This window comes from Loxodonta africana, unplaced genomic scaffold (assembly GCF_030014295.1).
Source record: "Loxodonta africana isolate mLoxAfr1 unplaced genomic scaffold, mLoxAfr1.hap2 scaffold_153, whole genome shotgun sequence".
Lineage (NCBI taxonomy): Eukaryota > Metazoa > Chordata > Mammalia > Proboscidea > Elephantidae > Loxodonta > Loxodonta africana.
In genome coordinates this window covers 191,741-206,118 of record NW_026974904.1, presented here as the reverse complement: position 1 = coordinate 206,118, position 14,378 = coordinate 191,741, and positions in this window count along the sequence as shown.

Sequence of the window (14,378 nt, the reverse complement as noted above, 5' to 3'; positions counted from 1 at the left end):
ATAAATATAAAACAACCAAGTTCTGTTTCTTCCAGGTTAGGTAGTAATTTAATAGAAACAGGTTTATGTACAAATAATTTCAGTAGAGTAAGCTAAGAGGGCAAAGTTTTGGGAGAGCAAAGAGGAGATAGCACCTAATCTTGGCTTTACACAAAGGGAAGATTTCAAGGATTTTATTAAATTTAGACCAAACCTTAAGGAAAAGTATGGGTGTATATGTGTGTGTATTTGCATGTATGTGAGCACGTCTGAAAATACCTAGTGTTTATAGGAATAAATGAAAGATTTGATGATGTTAGTGCAAATGTTGCACAGGGCCTCGGTTCTGGGTTGCACAGGTTTGGTTTAAGAACAACAAAAAGGAGAAGTAACTGATCTAGCAGCACTTGTCCAAAATAATTTTCTACAATAATGGAAATGTTCTATAATCTGTGCTGCCTGATACATTAGCCACTAGACACATGTGGCTACTGATCATTTTAGATACGGCTAGTGTGACTAAGGAACTGAACTGCTATATTATTTCATTCATATTTAAATTTAAATAACTGCAAAAGTAACTTACTCCTGAGCAAGGCTGATACTTGGTTATTAGTTCAAATTCAAATAATATTACTGCTTTAAAGAGGAAGCACAGGACATTCTGGAAACATGTACGAGTTTGACAGAATCCGAGAAGACTTCTCCAAGAGAGTACAATTAAAGTACAAATGAATTGAGGTACCAGAGAAACCACCTCTAGCAGACAGAAGAACACATGTGAATGTCCTGAAGGAGAAGAGAAAGTGTCAGATTGTTAAAGAAACAAACAACAAATAACGAGTATCTCAAAATGACAAAAGTGAGGGACATGCTCATCGATAGGTGGACTCAACATTGTGAAAATATCAATTCTACCGAAAGCAATCCACAAATACAAAGCAATTCTCATCCAAATACCAACAGCATTCTTTAAAGAGATGGAAAAACTAATCATTAACTTTATACAGAAATGAAAGAGGCCCCACATAAGTAAAGTACTATTGAAGAAGAATAATTCACTAGGAAGACTCACACTACCTGGCCTCAGAATCTACTGTACGGCTACGGTAGTCAAAACAGCCTGGTACTTGTACAATGACAGCTACATTGACTGGCGGAACAGAATTGAGAACCCAGGTGTAAATCCATCCACCTACAATCACCTGATCTTGGAAAAGGGCCCGAAGTCCATCAAATGTGGAAAAGACAGTCTTTTTAACAAATTCTGCTGGCAAAACTGGATGTCCCTCTGCAAAAAAATGAAACAGGGCCCATACCTCACACCATACACAAAAACTAAATAAAACTGGATCAAACACCTACATATAAAATCAAAAACCACAAAGGTCATAGGAGAAAAAATAGGATCAATGCTAGAGGCCCTAATACATGTCATTAACAGGATACAAACCATAACTAACAAGACACAAACTCTAGAATATAAGTTAGATTACTGGAATCTTCTAAAAATTAAACACTCCTGCTCATCAAAAGACTTCACCAAAAGATTAAAAAAAGAACTTAGATTTGGAAAAATCTCTGACTATGACAAATTCAACAGAAGTCTAATCTCTAAAATCTCCAGGGAAATCCAATACCTCTACAACAAAAAGACAAATAATCCAATTAAAAAATGGGCAAAGGAAATTAACAGACACTTCACCAAAGACGGCGCTCAAGTAACTAACAGACACATGAGGAAATGACCGTGATCACCAGCCAATAGAGAATTGGAAATTGATACTGCAATGAGATACCATCTCACCCCAACATTACTGGCATAAATCAAAAAAAAAACACACACACAAAAAATAACGCATGTTGAAGAATTTGTGGGGAGACTGGAACTCTTATGCACTACTGGTGGGAATGCCAAATGGTACGACCATTTTGGAAAACGATATGGCACTTCTTTAGAAAGCTAGAAAGAGAACACCGTAAGATCCAGCAATCCCACTCCTAGGAATATATCTTAGGGAAATAAGAGCTGTCACATGAATAGACAAATGCATACCCATGTTCATTGCAGCATTTTTCACAACAGCAAAATTTTGCTCATAAAAGACTCGAGGGAATTAAATGAAATAAAAGGAAAAAAGAAAAAGAAATCTCCTGTGGAGGCTGGTGTTCCTGTCTACCAATTACGTACAAAAAAAAAAAAAAGAGAGAGAATTGTCAATTCCTTTAAGTACAAAACTGAGGGGACATTCTCCCAAAAGATAACCAGAAATGATTTAAACTCTATATAAGATGTCAACAGTATTCTGCTATTCCACTCCCAAGGGGTCATAAATTGTTTAGAAATTTATCTATGTCTATATCTGAATTGTAATAAGAGAATTGTCCTTCACAGTTGTTCAGTAACTGGCTGCTCATCACTCGGACCCTATGTTAAATACATTTTGAGATGGTGATATTTAAGTTACGTGGTGGTATGCAATCTACTCTCAACTCCCATGGAGCTGTTGAGTAATTTTACTGGTCAGATGTTTAACTCGAAAAGGAACTTTTGTCTCCATTAGGCAATATATTAAGATTCTGTTACCTTGGTTGTTTCCCACCCCAATACTTGAGAAAAAAATATGTTGTCGTTGTTAGTTCCCATCGTCACTATGAGTCAGAATTGACTCAATGGCAATGGTTGTTTTTTTTAAATAGTGACACCATGTACAAGAGGGGGAGAAGCTGCCCCATCCTGTGCCATCCTCACAATCATTGCCATGTTTGAGCTCATTGTTGTAGTCACTGTGTCAATCCATGTCTTTGAGGGTCTTCCTCTTTTTCACTGACGCTTTACTTTATCAAGCATAATATCCTTCACCAGGGACTGATCCCTCCTGATAACATATCCAAAGCACGTGAAAGAAAGTCTCGGCACCCTTGCTTCAGAAAAGTATTCTGGCTGTACTTCTTCCAAGATAGATTTGTTCATTCTTCTGGCAGTCACTGGCATATTCAATATTCTTCACCAACACCTAATTCATTGTCCAGCTTTCACATTCATATGTGGTCATTGAAAATACCATAGCTTCGGTCAGGCACACCTTGGTCTTCAAAGTGACATCTTTGCTTCTTAACACTTTAAGGAGGTCTTTTGTAGCAGATTTGCCCAGAGCAATACTGTTAAACATATGAGATATTTCATTCTGAGATCATATTGTTCAGAAATTTATCTATGTCTATATCTGAATTGTAATAAGAGAATTGTCCTTCACAGTTGCACATAACTGGCTGCTCATCACTCGGACTCTATGTTAACTCAATTTTGAGATGGTGATATTTAAGTTACACGGTGGTGTGCAATTTACTTCCAAATATATCTAAGTGTGGGGATGAGAATAGAAATTTTAAGAAAAGCTTTTTTATTTCCCTTCCACAGACATCTATGGTTAAGGGAAGTCATGGTCCTCATTTATCTTTGATGTAGCTTTTTCTTACTGGGTTGTTTAAGAAAATAATTTTCCTGGTCCCAGCTTGATATCTCTGCATGTGCAATAACTATCCACTGTGCATGGGACTTAATTTGGCTTCCTTTCCCCATTGTATGAGTCCTAGTCAAGTCCAATACCTATATCAACGCCTTTTTCATGTCTGTTACCTGTATTGACCTTTTTCAGGACTCATTCACAATATCTTTCTAGATAGTGCAGGTTTCTCTTACTTTTCCAGTAGCTCAATCATTCATCTTACACCATATATATATACATATAAAACCAGATCAAACCAGTTGCCCCGAGTCAATTCCAACTCATAGTGACCCTATAGAACAGAGTTGAATTGCCCCATAGGGTTTCTAAGGCTCTAAATCTTTATGGAAGCTGGCTGCCACACCTTTCTCCTGTGGAATAGGCTGGTGAGTTCAAATTGCTTACCTTTTGATTAGCATCAGAGCACTTAACCGCTGTGCCATCAGAACTCATACACAGGTGTATATATACATATATAAACCCACCAGAGCTCATATATACATATATATACACACACACACACACACATATATACCCACACAAATATACAAAAATACAAATCTATTTTTAATTTCTTTCAGCAATTTGAGGCTTTTTGTGCCAGAGATATATTTTTCAATATACCTGCTGTCTCAGCTAGCTAGTGCTGCTATAACAGAAGTACCACAAGTGGATGGATGGGTTTAACATAGAGAATTTTTTTCTCTCACAGCATAGCAGGCTAGAAATCCGAATTCAGGGTGCTAGCTCCAGGAGAAGGCCTTCTCCCTCTGTTGGCTCTGGGGGAAAGTCCTTGTCATCAATATTCCCCAGTCAAGAGATCCTAAGCACAGGGACCCCCAATCAAAAGGATACTCTATTCTCCTGGCTCTTGTTTCTTGGTGGTATGATGTCCTCCTGTCTCTCTGCTTGCTTCTCGCTTTTATATCTTAAAAGAGATTGACTTAAAACACAACCCAGTCTTGTAGATTGAGTCCTCCCTCATTAACATAACTGCCACTAATCCTACCTCACTAACATCATAGAGGTAGGGTTTACAGTGTGTAGGAAAATCACATCACTTGACAAAATGGTGGACCACCACACAATACTGGGAATCATGGTCTAGCCAAGTTGACACACATTTTTGGTGGACACAATTCAACCCATAACATCTGCCTTATTTTAAGAATTGAAAGACCCTCTCCTTCCTTAAGTTTTTAAGTCTGGATATGTTATTAAAAATATTATTAACTAGATGGTGCCTGGACACAACCGATGACTGCCCTGACAGGGAGCACAACAGAGAACCCCTGAGGGAGCAGAAGAACAGTGGGATGCAGACCCCAAATTCTCATAAAAAGACCAGGCTTAATGGTCTGACTGAGACTAGGAGAATCCCGGCAGTTGGGGTCCCCAAACCTTCTGTTGGCCCAGGACAGGAACCAACTCCTCAGACATGGATTGGACTGGCAATGGGTTGGAGAGAGATGCTGATGAGGAGTGAGCTACTTGTATCAGGTGGACACTTGAGACTGTGTTGGCTTCTCCTGTCTAGAGGGGAGATGGGAGGGTAGAGAGGGCTAGAAACCGGCAAAACGGTCACGAAAGGAGAGACTGGAAGGAGGGAGCGGGCTGGCTCATTAGGGGGAGAGTAAGTGGGAGTATGTAGTAAGGTGTATATAAGTTTATATGTGAGAGACTGACTTGATTTGTAAACTTTCACTTAAAGCACAATAAAAATTATTTAAAAATATATATATTATTGATACCGTAAAGGGTTAAACGGTTCCCCTTCCTCCCATCACACCTGAGCCACATCACACTCTTTTGATAAGAAATTCTGTGTAGCAGCTCAAGGCCATCTTACTGCTTCTCTGTTCAAGTTTGCTTTGCTACCCACCAACCTTCCCCTCACTCCATTTGGACATGAGCAATAAGCCACAAAGCTGTCCTTGGATAAACTTCATGTTTCATTAAAAAAAAAAAAATTTATACCCCCCTGAAAACCACATGCCCCTAGCCATCATATTGCACCCCCTACTGCACCCCTGTATGTGTTAATTTCCTGAAATTGTCTGCCAGTTCTTAGAAACTTCATGAATTATGCTTAAGTTCCCTATCACAAGCCCTGCACCTGCACTGGAATCCCCAACCTCAGGGAGCTTGATTTGAGACTTGATCTCTGAGCTCCTTGCTTGACCGGCTTGCAATAGAGTCTGTTTCCTCTTTTTCAAAGGCCTGGTGTCTCTCAATTGACTCAAGGGGTCGCACCGGGCAGGACCCACCCTCGTCAGGTTACAATACTATAATGATGCATAGATTACCACATCTTTTATTGGTCAGTTAATTCATTTTCTGTGTCTGTTATAACAAATTGCTACAAACTGAGTGACTTAAAACAACAGAAATTTATTCTTCCACAGCTCAGGAGGCCAGAAATCCGAAGTCAGAGCCAAAATACCTGAGCCTTAATCAAGCTGTCACGGCAGAATCACACCACACACTCTTCAGAGGCTCCAGGGGAGAATCTGTTCATTGCCTCTTCCAGCTTCTGGTGGCTGTCTCTATTCCATGGCTGTGGCTGCATCATCCAATCTCTGCCTCTGTGGTCACATTGTCATCTCCGCTTGTGTCTTTATGAAATCTCTCTCTGCTTCTCCCTATATTCTTCTGTATTTTATATCCATCTATATTCTTCTGTACTCTATATCCTTCTGTATTCTTCTATATTCTCTATTCTTCTATATTCTATATCCTATGTTCCATATTCTTCAATATTCTATATTTTGTACTCTATATTCTATATTCTTTATTCTCTATTCCATATTCTACATTATACATACTATATTCTATTTTCTATGTTCTTCTGTATTCTATATTCTTCTATATTCTATACTGTTCTATATTCCTCTATATTCTATATACTTCTATATTCTACATTCTATGTTCAATATTCTATATATTATATTCTATTTCCTATCTTCCATATTCTATATTCTACATTCAATATTTTTCTATATTCTATATTCATCTTTATTCTATACTCTATATTTCATATTCTACATTCTGCATTCTTCTATATTCTATAATCGATATTCTCTAGTCTTTATTATATATTTTATATTCTACATTATATATTCTATATTCTTCTATTTTCTATAGTCTTCTATATTCTGTATTCTGTTTCTATATTCTATGTTCTATATGCTATATTCCACATTCTATATTTTATATTCTTCTATATGCTATAATCTGTACTTGAAGATCAAAGATCACAGCCTTCAGTATGGACTGCACGTCAACATAAAGAAAACAAAAATCCTCAGAACCGGACCAATGAGCAACATCATGATAAATGGAGAAAAGATTGACGTTGTCAAGGATTTCATTTTACTTGGATCCACAATCAACAGCCATGGAAGCAGCAGTCAAGAAATTAAAAGACGCATTGCACTGGGCAAATCTGCTGCAAAGGACCTCTTCAAAGTGTTGAAGAGCAAAGATGTCACCCTGAAGACTAAGGTGCACCTGACCCAAGCCATGGTATTTTCAATCACATCATATGCATGTGAAAGCTGGACGATGAATAAGGAAGACCGAAGAAGAGTTGACGCCTTTGAATTGTGGTGTTGGTGAAGAATATTGAATATACCACGGACTGCCAAAAGAACAAACACATCTGTCTTGGAAGAAGTGCGGCCAGAACGCTCCTTAGAGACAAGGATGGCGAGACTGCGTCTTACATACTTTGGGCATGTTGTCAGGAGGGATGAGTCCCTGGAGAAGGACGTCATGCTTGGCAGAGTACAGGGTCAGCGGAAAAGAGGAAGACCCTCAGCGAGGTGGATTGACACAGTGGCTGCAACAATGTGCTCAAGCACAACACCGGTTTTAAGGATGGCACGGGGCCGGGCTGTGTTTTGTTCTGTTGTGCATAGGGTCTCTATGAGTCGGAAGCGACTCGACAGCACCTAACGACAACAATATTCTATATTATTTTTATTCTGTATTATTCTATATTTATCTATGTTGTATATTCTAAATTCTATTTTCTATATTTCATATTCTTCTATATTCTACATTCTACACTCTATTCTTCTGTATTCTATATCCTATGTTCTATATTCTGTATTTTATCTTCTATATTCTGTACTCTATATTCTACATTCTATATTCTTCTATATACTATATTCTTCTGTATTCTATATTCTATATCCTATATTCCTTATTCTTCAATATTCTAAGTTCTATATTCTATTTTCTATCTTCTATATTCTACATTCTAAATTCTATATTCTGTACTCTATATTCTATGTTTGATATTCTATGTCCTGTGTTCTATGTTCAATCTTCTACCATCTGCTTTCTTCTATCTACTATCTTCAATCTATCTTCTATCGTCAATTTCCTTCTATATTGTATATTCTATGTTCTATATTATATTTTCTGTTTTCTATATTCTTTTGTGTCCTATATTCTATTATCTTCTATATTCCATATTCTACAGTCTATATTCTATTTTCCATATTCTATTCTCTTCTATATTCTTCTACATTCTATACTCTATATCCTATAATCTTCTATATTTTTTTCTATATTTTATAATCTACATTCTATTTTCTATATTCAATATTCTATCTTCTATATTCTTCTACATGCTGTATTCTATATTACATGCTGTAATCTATATTCTACAGTCTATATTTTTCTACATTCTATATTCTATAATCTATATTCTTCAATATTTTATGTTTTATATTGTATCTTCTACATTCTACAGTATATATTCCATATTCTTCTGTACTCTATAATCTATATACTTCTACGTTCTGTTTTCTATATTTTTCTACATTGTATGTCTTATAGTCTATATTCATCAATATTCTATTTTCTATATTCTTTTATATACTGTATTCTTTTATGAACTATATTCTTCTATATTCCATATTCAACATTCTATATTCTACTATATTCTATATACTTCTGTATTCTACTGTCTATATTCTATAATCTATATTCTTCTGTATTCTATATTCTATGTTCTATAATCTATATTCTACATTCTGTATTCTCTATTCTTCTATATTCTGTAATCTATATACTTTTACATTCTATATTCTCTCTTCTATGTTCTGTACTGTATTATCTATATTGTACATTCTACGTTCTTTATTCTTCTATATCGTATATTTTATGTCTTATAGTCTGTATTCCATTTTCCTGAATATCCTCTATTCTATATTCTTCTATATTCTATGTTCTATCCTCTATGTTCTATATTCTACATTCTCTTCTCTACATTCTATACTCTTCTGTATTCTATAATCTATATTCTTCTATATTCTACAGTCTACATTATGTATTCTAAATATTTCTATATTCTTTAACTTCTCTCTTTTATATTCTGTATTCTATATTCTACATTCTATATTCTATTTTCTTGTATGTTCTGTTTTCTATATCTAATGTTCTCCACTCTACATTTCATACTCTAAATTTTCCTATAGTCCATATTCTTCTATATTCTACATTCTATAATCTATATTCTCTACCCTATGTTCCATATTCTATATTCTGCATTCTAAATTCTATATTCAATATTCTTCTATATTCTATCATCTATATTCTTCTACATTCTATATTCTGTTTTGTATATTCTATATTCTTCTATATTGTACATTTTATATATCATAGCCTACATTCCATATTCATCAATAGTCTATATTCTTCTATATTCTATATTCCATATTTTCTATCCTATATTCTTCTATATTCTATCTTCTATATTCTGTTCTGTATATTCTATATTCTTCTATATTACATATTCATCAATATTCTATATTCTTCCATATTCTATATTCCATATGCTATATTCTACATTCTAAATTCTTCTTATTCTGTATTCTATATTCTTCTATATATTATATTCCACGTTCTACATCTTCTGTATTCTATAATCTATATACTTCTACATTTTATATTCTGTAATCTTCTATATTGTATATCTTATATTCTATATTCCATTTTTGTCAATATCCTGTATTCTGTATTCTATATCCTTCTATAGTCTATCTTCTATATTCTTTATTTTATATGCTATATTCTGTTCTCTATATTCTATAATCTATAATCTACATTCTATACTCTATTTCATATTCTGTATTCTACTTTATTTTTCTCTATTCTATATTCTGTATATTCTACGTTCTATATTGTGTATGGCTCTATATTCTACATTCTATAATCTAAATTTTTCTTTATTCTATATTCTGTATTCTATATTCCACACTGTAAACTCTATATTCTATATTCCTCAATAATCTATAATATTCTTCTATATTGTATATTCTATATCCTTTATTCTATATTGTATATACCATAATTGTCAATATTCTTTATTCTTCTGTATTCTATCTTCTATATTCTCTAGTCTAGATTCTATATTCTTCTATATTCTATACTCTAATTCTATATTCCAAATCCTATATTCTATCTTCAATATTCTTCAATATTTCATCTTCTATATTTTGTCTTCTATAGTCTATATTCTCTATTCTATATTGTTCTATATTCTACTTTCTATATTCTGTATTCTATGTTCTTCTATATGCTATATTCTATATTTTATCTTTTATATTTTGTACTCTATATTCTATGTCCTATATTCTGTATTCTATATTCTTCCAAATACTGTATGCTTCTATGTTCTATGTTCTGTATTCCATATTCTGTATTCTACATTCTACGTTCTATATTCTTTTTTTATATATTTTTCCATATTCTATATTCTATGTTTTACATTCTATATTCTTCTATTTCTATATTGTATATACTAAATTTTATATTCTGTACTCTGTATTCTACATTCTATATCCTACATTCAACATGCTATATTCTTTATTCTATATTCTTCTCTATTCTACATTCTATATTCAATATTCTATGTTTGCTGTTCTATATTCTGTATACCATATTCTTCTCTATTCTATATTCTGCATTCTTCTATATTCTATGGTCTTCTATATTCTACATTTACTTTCTATATTCTGCTACATTCTCTGTTCTATGTACTGTATTCTATATTCTACATTCTGCATTCTATATTCCATTTTCTATAATCTTTATACTTGTACAGTCTGTATTGTATATTCTTCTATATTGTATATTTTATTTCTTATATTCTTTTTGCCATATTCATCAATATTCTAGTCTTCTAAATACTATGTTCTTCTATGTTCCGTATTCTACACTCCATATTCGATTTTCTACATTCTATATTTTATATTCTAGAAGCTACATTCTATATTTATCTATAGCCTATAATCTTTATACTTCTATATTTTGTATTCTATAATCTTCTATATTGTACTTTTATGTCTTATATTCTATATTCTATACTCTTCTGTGTTCTATCTTCTATTCTCTATGTTCTTTATTCTATATTCTGTACTCTATATTCCATATTTTATAAACTATACTGTTCTATTTTACATATTCTATATTCTGTATTCTATATTCAATATTGTACATTCTATACACTTCTTTTATATTTTATATTCTACCACATTATATATACTATATTCCACACTCTACATGCCATATTCTATATTCCTCTATATGCTATAATCTATATTCTTCTATATTCTACATTCTATATTCATTTCACATTCTGTATTCTTCTATATTCTACATTCTAAATACTATAGTCTATATTCTACATTCTAAATTCTATATTCTTCAATATTCTACATTCTTCTATATTCTGCTTTATTCTATATCGTATATCCTATACTATTCTATACTCCATATTCTTGTATAATCTATATCCTAATTTCTGTACTCTTCTATATTCTATATCCTATATTCTTCTATATTCTATATACCTCTATATCTTTATTCTTCTATATTCTATATCCCACATTCCATATTCTATATTCAATATTCTATGTTGTATGTTCTATATTCTTCTATGTATTATATTCTTCTATATCTATATTCCATATTCTTTATTCCATATTCTGTATTCTTCTGTATTCTATATTCTATACTCTACATTCTATATTCTACATTCTTTATTCTGTATTCTTCTATATACTAAAATCTATATTCTATGTTCTATATTTTATACATTCTGTGTTATATATTCTATATTCTTCTATTTTCTATATTCTGTATTCCACATTCTATATTCTTCTGTATGCTATAATCTATATTCTTCTATAGTCTATATTTTATGTTCTGTATTATTCTATATACTGTATTCTTTATTCATATTCTACATTCTGTATTTTTCATTCTTCTATATTCTACACTCTATATTCTATATTCTTCTATATTCTGTATCCTACATTCTATATTCCATATTCTTCAATATTCTATATTCTTCTATATTGTGTACTCTATATTCTACATTCTAAATTCTGTATTTAACATTCTTCTATATTAAATATTCTGTGTTGTATAGTCTATATTCTTCTATAGTCTATATTTGATATTCTTTGTGCTGTATTCTATGTTCAATCTTCTATCTCCTATCATCTTATGTCTTCTATCTACTATCTTCTATTGTCTTCTATATTTGATATTATATTTTCTTCTGTTTTCTATATTCTTGTGTCCTGTATTCTATTGCCTTCTATATTCTATATTCTCCTCTATTCTATGTTCTACTATATTCCATATTCTGCTATATTCTATGTACTTCTATATTCTGTATTCCATATTCTATTTTCTATATCCTTCTATATTCTATATTCTTCTGTATTTTTATTCTATATTCTACATTCTATACTTTATAATCAATATTCTGTTTTATGCCGTGTTCTATATTCTTTTATATACTATATTCTTGTATATTCTGTATTCCATAATCTATATTCCATATTCTTCTATATTCTAAATTCTGTTCTTTGTTCTATATTCCTTATTCTACATTCTACGTTGTATACTCTATATTCTTCTATATTCTATAACCTATATACTTCTACAGTCTGTATTCTGTATTCTATTTTCTATTCTTCTAAATTGTATATTTTATATCTTAAATTCTATATTTTTCAATATTCCATATTCTCCTATATACTATATTGTATATTCCATATTCTACTATATTTAATATTCTATATTCTCTTTTCTATAATCTATATTCTTCTATATTCTATGTTCTACATTCTTCTGTATTCTATAATCTATACACTTTTACATTCTATGTTCTGTGTTCTGTAATATATAGTCTATATTCTACATTCTGTATTCTTTATATTCCTCTATATTGTATATTTTATGACTTATATTCCGTGCTCTATAGTCCATTTTCGTGAATATCCTATATTCTTCTATATTCTATTTTCTAACTTCTATGTTCTGTATTCTATATTGTATGTTCTGTGCTCTATATTCTATAATCTATATTCTACAGTCTGGATTATATATTCTAAATTCTTCTATATTCTTTATTCTTCTCTATTCTGTATTATATGTTCTGTGTTCCACATTCTATATTCTACGTTCTTCTATATTCTACATTCTGTATTCTATATTTTTTATTCTATATTCAACATGGTAAACTCCATATTCTGTGTTCTATAATCTATATTCTTTTATATTCTATAATCTACATTCTATATTCTTGAATAATCTTATAATCTATATTCTTCTATATTGTATATTCTATATACAATATTCTTCTATATTCTCTCTTCTACATTCTGTAGTCTATATTCCTCTATATGCTATATTCCACATTCTATATCCTATATTTTATATGCTATGTTCTTCTACTTTCTCTATTATATATTCTTCTGCATTCTAAATTCTTCTATAATGTATATTCCATGTTCTTTTATATTCTATAATTTTCTATATTGTATATTCCTGTATATTCAGTATTCTATATTCTTCTACATTCTATACACATCTACATTCTATACTCTATATTCCATATTCTATACAATTCTGTATTCAATATCTATATTCTTTTATATTCTATGTTCTATTTTCTTCTATATAATATATTCTTCTGTATTCTATATTCTACATTCTGTATTCTTCTATATTCTATATTTTCTATAATCTATGTTCTATATTTTGTATTCTTCCATATTCTATAATATGTATTTCTCTAATTTGTATATTCTACATTCTAATTTCTTCTATATATTCTATATTTTGTATTCTATATTCCACATTCTACTTTGTAAATTCTATATTCTACACTCTTCTATATTCTACTATACGCTATATTCTAGTTTCTAGATTCTTGATCCGACATTCTATATTCTGTTTTCTGTATTCTATATTCCACATTCTACATTCTTCTATATTCTGTATACTATAATCTTCTATATTCTTCTATAATGTATATTCTATATCCCATATTCTACTATATTTTATATTCTATATTCTTCTATTTTCTCTATTCTATATTTTGTATTCTTCTATATTCTATACACTATATTCTTCTGTATTCTATATTTCTCTATAGTCTATATCCTTCTATATTCTAGATTTTATTTTCTACATTATTCTACATTCTATTTTCTTTTATATTCTGTATTCTATCTTCTGTGTTCTGTTCTATATTCTATATTCTTTTATATACTATATTCTTCAATATTCTATATCCCATATTCTGTATTCTTCTATATTCTACATTCTATATTTTTTATATTATTTAATCTATATTCTTGTATATTCTATATGCTACATTCTATATTCTAAATTCTTTAATATTCTGTATTCTACATTCTATATTCTTCTATTTCCTATACTATATTATTCTATATTCTGTATTGTATATTCCACATTATGCATTCTATATTCTATACTCCATATTCTACACTCAACATTATATATTCAAAAATTTTCTATATTCTTCCGTATGCTATATTCTGTGTTCTGTGTTCTACA